The sequence below is a fragment of the Neomonachus schauinslandi genome, chromosome 7 (genome assembly GCF_002201575.2).
Source record: "Neomonachus schauinslandi chromosome 7, ASM220157v2, whole genome shotgun sequence".
Lineage (NCBI taxonomy): Eukaryota > Metazoa > Chordata > Mammalia > Carnivora > Phocidae > Neomonachus > Neomonachus schauinslandi.
In genome coordinates, this window is record NC_058409.1 from 135,162,706 (window position 1) to 135,170,668 (window position 7,963).

The window sequence follows — 7,963 nt, forward strand, 5'->3', positions numbered from 1 at the left end:
CCTGTCTAATCTTAATATTTTCTCTTCTAACGTGTGGCTTAGCATCATTTGTTGCTTTTTCTCTAGTTCTTTAAGGTGTAGAGTTAGTTGGTGAATTCGGGATTTTTCTATTTTTTTGAGTGAGGCTTGGATGGCTATGTATTTTCCCCTTAGGACCACCTTTGCAGTATCCCATAGGCTTTGGACTGATGTGTTTTCGTTCTCATTGGTTTCCATGAATTGTTTAAGTTCTTCTTTGATTTCCTGGTTTACCCAAACATTCTTGAGCAGAGTGGTATTTAGCTTCCAAGTGTTTGAATTTCTTCCAAATTTTTTCTTGTGATTGAGTTCCAGTTTTAAAGCGTTATGGTCTCCGAGACGCAGGGAATAATCTCAATCTTTTGGTACCGGTTGAGACCTATTTGTGACCCAGTATGTGGTCTATTCTAGAGAAAGCTCCATGTGCGCTTGAGAAGACTGAGTATTCTGTTGTGTGGAAGTACTATATATATCTATGAGGTCCATCTGGTCCAGTGTGTCATTCAAAGCTCTTGTTTCTTTGTTGATTTTCTGCTTAGATGATCTGTCTATTGCTGAGAGTGGAGTATTGAGGTCTCCTACAATTAACGTATTGTATCAATATGACTCTTTATTTTGGTTAACTGTGGCTTATGTAGGTGGATGCTCCCATGTTGGGGGCATAGATATTTACAACTGTTAGATCTTCTTGTTGGATAGACCCTATAAGAATGATATAGTGTCCTTCTGTGTCTCTAACTACAGTCTTTAGCTTAAAATCTAATTTGTCTGATATAAGAATTGCAACCCCAGCTTTGTTTTGAGGTCAGCTGGCATGGAAGATGGGTCTCCATCCATTCACTTTCACTCTGGTTGTATTTTTAGGTTCAAAATGAGTCTCTTGTAGACAGCATATAGATGGGTCCTGTCGTTTTATCCAACCTGCAACCCTGTGCAGTTTTATGGGAGCACTTAGGCCATTCACGTTGAGAGTGATTATTGAAAGATATGAATTTATTGTCATCATGTTGCCTGTGAAGACCTTGTTTTTATAGATTGTCCCTGTAAATTTATTTTCTATACACTCTTGGGGTCTTTCTCCTTTTAGAGAACCCCCCTTAATATTTCTTGCAGGGCCAGCTTAGTGGTCACATATTCTTTCAGTTTCTGCCTTTTCTTTGAAGCTCTGCATCTCTCCAACCATTCTAAATGACAGCCTTGCTGGATAAAGTATTCTTGGCTGCATGTTCTTATTTAGTACCCTGAATATGTCTTGCCAGGCCTTTCTGGTTTGCCAGGTCTCTGTGGATAGGTCTGACGTTATTCTGATATTCCTCCCTCTGTACATAAGGAATCTCTTCCCCCTACCTGACCTTAAGATGGTTTCCTTGGTTCTAAGATTTGTGAGTTTTACTATTACATGCTGGGGTGTTGGCCTGTTTTCCTTGATCTTGGGAGGGGTCCTCTCTGCCTCTAGGACACAAATGTTTGTTTCATTCCCCATATTAAGGAAGTTCTCAGCTACGATTTGCTCAAATATATCTTCTAGTCCTCTCTCTCTCTCTCTCTCTCCACCCCTTCAGCGATTCCAGTAATTCTGACATTGGAACATTACATGGTGTCACTTATTTCTCTGATTCTATTTTCATGGATTCTGAGTTGTTTTTCCCTGGTCTCCTCTTTTCCCTTTTTCTATTAAATGGTCTTCTAGGTCACTAATTTGTTCTTCTGACTCACTTACTCTAACTGTCAGATTATCTAGATTAGATTGGATCTCATTGATAGCAGTTTTAAATTCTGCCAATTCAGCTTTCATTTCTGCCCTTAGAAACTCTATGTTGCCATTAATTGATTTCTCCATTCTAGCTATTGTCTTCACAATTGCTAGCCTGAATTCCATCTCCGACATCTTGGTTATATCTGAATCCATTTGTAAATCTGTGACATAAATTATAATCTCTGAGTCTTTCCTATTTTGGGGGTTCCTCCTCCTAGTCATTCTGTTGGTGGGTGGTTGAGGGAATGTATAGGGCCCAAATTATTGACCACAACCTGAGGAGGATGCACCTGTTTCCTAGGGACCTTAGGGTTGCTGGCCTCTTGTTTTCTCAGCCTGTCTTGTGGGGGAGGGGCCAGCTGCACTGTTACTCAGTCAACACTTGTTTGGGCAGAGTTGCCGTGGCCCCTCTGGTGGGCGATGTGCTCAGTGAAAACCATTTTTGGGGGGGCTTTTTTCTGGTGGCTTTCCCTAGCGGCTTTCCATGTCTCTTCTGAGAGAGCAGAAGAGACTGCTTCCAACCCTCTGCCTCAGAGCAGAGAGACCGCAGTCTGTTCTTCAGTGAGCTCTCCAGGCCACACTATCTCCATATCTGTCTGTGCTGCTATGAACAGCAGCATCCTGGGTTGTGCGCCCCTCAGCATCGCTCCCAGTCCTCGCCTCCAGGTTGGGGCTCATCTCTGCCCTTTGTGCTTCTAAAACCACCAGCCACCCCCAGTTCACACTTGCAGCCCCATTGCTCCAGGTTTCCATTGGGGGGTGCCCTAAAGTCCCTTCCCAGTCGCTACCAGTCTGCGAGTCTGTGTCCGGTCCCCAGCACGGGAGGCTATCGCTCACCGGCGGTGTAGGATCCCCATGGCTGGGCTCCCTCCCGCTGCCATTTATCCTCTGATATTTGCCCATGGAGTCATGGCTCCCTGCTTCGTACCTTGAAACCAACCGCGTGAGATATTCTGTTTGTAGAGATCCAGATTTATCTTCTTACATCTCAGGCTGATTTCATGTGTGTTCAGAGTGGCCTGGTAGATATTCATCTCAATTCTGGGGACTGGTTGGAATAGGGCCCCCTACTCCTCCGCCATCTTTCCCCCCCTCCTATTTGATAGATTTAAAAGGACAATAATTTAATGCCTACTGCTTTCTTCATATCTATAATTTGAAATTCAACCTGTATTGAATATAAACTATCACTAAATATTTCAAGACACTTTTACTGCACAGTAAATCCTGCATAGTAATTAATAGAGAAGCTCACCATGGATTTAAATACTAAATTTATTGTTAATTAATACTAATACTAACTTAATGCCAGCTTAATACTAACTGCTGTTGATTAAAAATTATTATAACTGGGATCCTGGGTGGCTCAGTTGGTTAAGTGACTGCCTTCCGCTCAGGTCATGATTCCAGAGTCCTGGGATCAAGTCCCACATCAGACTCCCAGCACAGCGGGGAGACTGGTTCTCCCTCTGACCCTCTCCCCTCTCATGCTGTTTCTCTCTCTCTCTCAAATAAATAAATAAATAAAATCTTTAAAAATAAATAAAAATAAAAATTATTATAACCTATTTTAGTAGCTAAGAAATGTAGTCAGAGGGTTACTTTCAGAGTTCCTTACTACAAATAAATTCCTATTTAGAAAGTGGAGAGGTGAAAAAGGTTGAAAATGAGCATATGTTTATTTCATTTTATATATATATATATAATTCATGAAAGAGTATGGAAAGAGTTACCTAAGGTTCACTTCCGTTTGGTATCTAAATTATACATAACATTGGTTTTCAACTGAGGAGAGAAAACCTACATTTCCAATGATATCTTCTGATTTTCCCCTTGATTTGAATAAAGCTTAGTTTATAGAAGTTTATTTTCCCTTATAAGTATGCCACAGTAAGGTAAATAAGGTACAGCCAGTTTTTAAGTAAGTATGATGGAATTAGCATGCTGCTCTGAAGTGGGCATTGTTTTTAATTGTAAAATGCCCCTTACTATGTTCAAAATTTAGTATTTTGAGAAAAAATAAAGCAGTATATTTGGGCTTGGGTATCTCAAACTTTATATGTAAATTTGTTTTTTTGTGATGGATTTCATAAAAATAGATATTTACAACAGGCATATTTCTCTTTGTCAGCAAGCTTATTTACTAGGTGACTAGATCCACAGACTTGTGTACATACCCTTGTTCTGTGTAGCTACTAACCATGAATTTGTAGCCACTTTGGCCTGTGAATTTTCCTGTTCGTTCTTAAACTCTTTCTCATTCTGCTCTAATTTTTTCAACTCTGATTCTGCTGTCTATGCATTCCATTAAATTCTTTAGCAGTTGGTAATATTCATTATGTGCTATAAAATTTAAGTGTTGCCTCTTCCTTTGTCCTCAGGCTTGCCAGGCCACTCTATTATATTTAAAACTAATAACAGTATTATCTCTTAACCATTTTCTTAAAATATTTTTTTAGTTAGTATAAAATCAATATAAGCACAGGTTACAATAAATGCTTAATACAAAGTTGTGGAGGCACAGGGTGGCTCAATCAGTTGAGCAGTGGACTCTTGGTTTCAGCTCAGGTCATGATCTCAAGGTCCTAGGATCCAGCCCCTTGGACTCAGTGCTCAGCAGGGAGTCTGCTTGTGGATTCTCTCTCTCTCTCCCTCCACCCCTCACCCACCTTGCTCGTGCTCTCTTTCTCTAAAATGAGCGAGTAAACAAATCTTTAAAAAAATACAGAGGTGTGGATCAAATTTAATTGATTCACCACTTTCAACATGATTGATGAAATTGTTAAAATTATTAAAATAGGCACCATTTTTTTGCATTTTGTTCTTTTTTTATGGCTTATTTCCGTAATGCTACAATTGCGAAACTTCTTTTCCTTTACCATCTTGACACTATCATGAAATGGTGAGCACTCTAACTCACTCTTCCCCTAAACTTTGCTTTTCTTCATTTTACAGTAATGTTCTTAATTCCCAAGAACTCCTTTTTTTGAGATTACTACTTTCTTAATGCATGCTTCTTGTGTTGATTGATGTTATTTTCAAATATGTAGCATATTTGACAAATAAAAAATTAGGAAAGAAATATATTTATTAAGAATACATATTTAGAATAGTATATACATATATTTAGAACATGCTATTGTCATTCTAGAAATCTGTTCAGATTATCTTGTTTTTTTGGTTTCTGCTGTTTTATTATTTGTTTATTCCAATTGAAGTGTTTTCTTTAAATGTCTGCTGATCTTTGGTTTTCCAATGTATTTATGAATTAAGGACATATTTAATATAAATCTCTGTAGGGTTTTATCTATAGTCATGCTGGACCATATCCCAAATATGACACCCAACGTAGCATATTTTTTGCTGTATCTAATGAGAACTTTGTAATCTTCCAAATATGGATCTATATTTCTAGGTTTTCTCTCAATTTTCATATTGAGTATACTTTTTTTAGGACTTAATCTTGGTGCTTCTCTTCACAGCATTAATGCACACTTCTATAAAACTAAACAAACTAAAAAAAAATCAGTTTAATACTGATTGCAGCCTTTTTACTTTTTCTTTTCCTAAAATTAGGTTTATTATATTAACAGAAATCAACATGGAGTTACTAAGTGGTCAGTAATAGCTTTTTGAAAAGCAACATATATTTTTCATAAATATCAGTTAGGAATCCCAAATGATCCAAAGGTTAGATTTAGGTGTTATTTTTAAAATATTTACTAAGTATAGATAATGTAATAGGGCCTAAAATGAAATGCAAAGATATGGTAGAATGAAATTCTATTAATTCACTGATTATAGTCTCCTAAAAATAGATACTCTAAAATGATGCTATGATTTTTAGTTTTCAGCTATAGATTTAGATTTTTATAGCTATAGATATAGCTCTTTTGTCAAAAAGATTTTCCCTTTTCTAAAAAGAATTAGAACTCCCATAACTCGATTGATCCAATAATTTTTTTTACATTTAACTCCCCAGCCCTGCTCTACCACCCCTAAATACTCATAACACACAGACAAAAATCAAAACAGTCAAACATTCCCGTATTTTGACTAGATTCAAATGCTCCAGTTGTGCTTTGCTGGCAAGACGAAAGTTATGTCAGGATGACATAAAGCAACATACTGATTTTCTGTGCTGTTTTCTAGTCTGCAAAATAATGTACACTATTAAATCTACTTCAGGAAACAAGCTATACATCACTTTGTCAAACTAAAGATGAACAGCAAAGTGGATTCATTTTTCTGTCAGAGAAGAATATGTGTGATATTCATTAGTTATGGTGTTGTCTGCAATTGTTTTTAAACACTAATCATTTCATATTTTATTCGGATGGAATTTTTCTGCCTACTAATAATGCCTATCAAGTATAATTAACATGTATTCCTTGTTTTTTTAAAGATATTCAGCATTAATTCTGTCCACAGACTTCATGTGTTTTTGTTATAGTTAACTATACTCTTTCTAAAAAATTTATAGGCTACTATGAATATGTTTTAATCATAGATATCCTAGGTATTTTGGAAAGAGCTGAGATTTTATGTTCTTTCAAAGTAATCTGTGAGTATCGTGCATACCTTTCTGTCCTAGAACCCAATGATGGATATTTTGAGCATAGCTGTTTACATGAAATTCTTTCCTAGATGATGAGTCTTTTGAAATATAACCCAAGTAATTGCTTTATTTAGTAATATAGTAAATATGTGTTCACCAATCTTATTTCCCTGTTTGATCAGTAAAAATGGATAAAATAGATATTTGTAACAATTCAGATGGTGAAATTTCCATAGATTCATTTTCTGTTTTAGAGCTTCTAGTTTCAAGCAATTGAACAATCTTATAATTACATTTTACTGTTGTGACGAATCTTCATTTCTGTCAGAATTTTTCCTCTACATTTCTCTCATATGGGTAAATATATTATGTGGAGTTTGAATACACTGAATATTGAGAGCCCTGGAATTGCTAACTTTGCTACATAGCAGCCAGTTCAATTTATTGCAAAAATGCTGATAATTTAAAAATACAGTGAAATATAATTTCATAAGTTACTTCAGTAACTTTTTATCTTGAAGTATATTAATGTTTGCCTATTCTATGAAATAAACTAGAGACTGTATGAGCTAGTGATTACTGAAGAGTCATAGAGAGAGCCACATCATGTACTTGCATGATGTATGTGTGCATCTTTATATGTATTTTGGCTTTAGAGCATCAGCAGGGCTATGGAGACACAAAGGGATCAGTAAGCCAGGAGAAGCCATCAGACAATATTCTGGGAGGTAGTCATTAGGTTACAGTTCAGCCTCTGTTGCAGTTTGAAATAGAAACAGAATAATTAGAATGAACATTCAGAAAAAGAACTAAGGTGTACATGTATGTATATATTTACTTATTTATATTTGTATTTATATATAATATATATTTATATTTTAATTCTAGATTTTCAAATTAAGTGAGTTGAGAATTAGTGAGTTGCTTTTGTGTTTAGAATATAACAGATTCAATGACTTTGAAATGCCTCAGATTTCTAAATATTTATAACCATCTGGATCCATACCTCTGAATGGTGAGAAGTCAAAAGCAAAGGAAGATAATGAAAACACCCCCCTACTTCCACCACATAATTGAAAAGCAGAGAGTATTTTTAAGATGGAAATGTGTATTCTTATGCAAAATGTCCTTACAATACAATAATTTTAGCACTCCTACCAGAAATATATTAATTCAGAGTTCTGTACACTATAAAGTTACTATAATCCAGTTTTTTTTTTTTAATTTTAATTCCAGGATAGTTAACAGTGTTGTATTAGTTTCAGGTGTTAAATATAGTGATTCAACACTTCCACACAACATCATTAATCCCCATCACCTATTTCATCCATTCCCCACCCACCTCTCCTCTGATAACCATCAATTTGTTCTCTATAGTTAAGAGTCTGTTTTGTTTTTATTTAATTAACTCAGTTTTATGATATCAGATCCCTGATTACTCTGTTAAGGTTTCTCAGGCACAACATAAGCCAGTTTCAAATTAAATAGACTACATTCCAATACTTTCTAAATTCTTGAGGAAAATAATAAAAATAAAGTGTCAATTTCAAATGTGTTGTCAATTAATAGTGTATTTTAAAGGAAAAAAATGAATTATTCTAGAAAAAATACAAAGACGGGAAAAACAATCC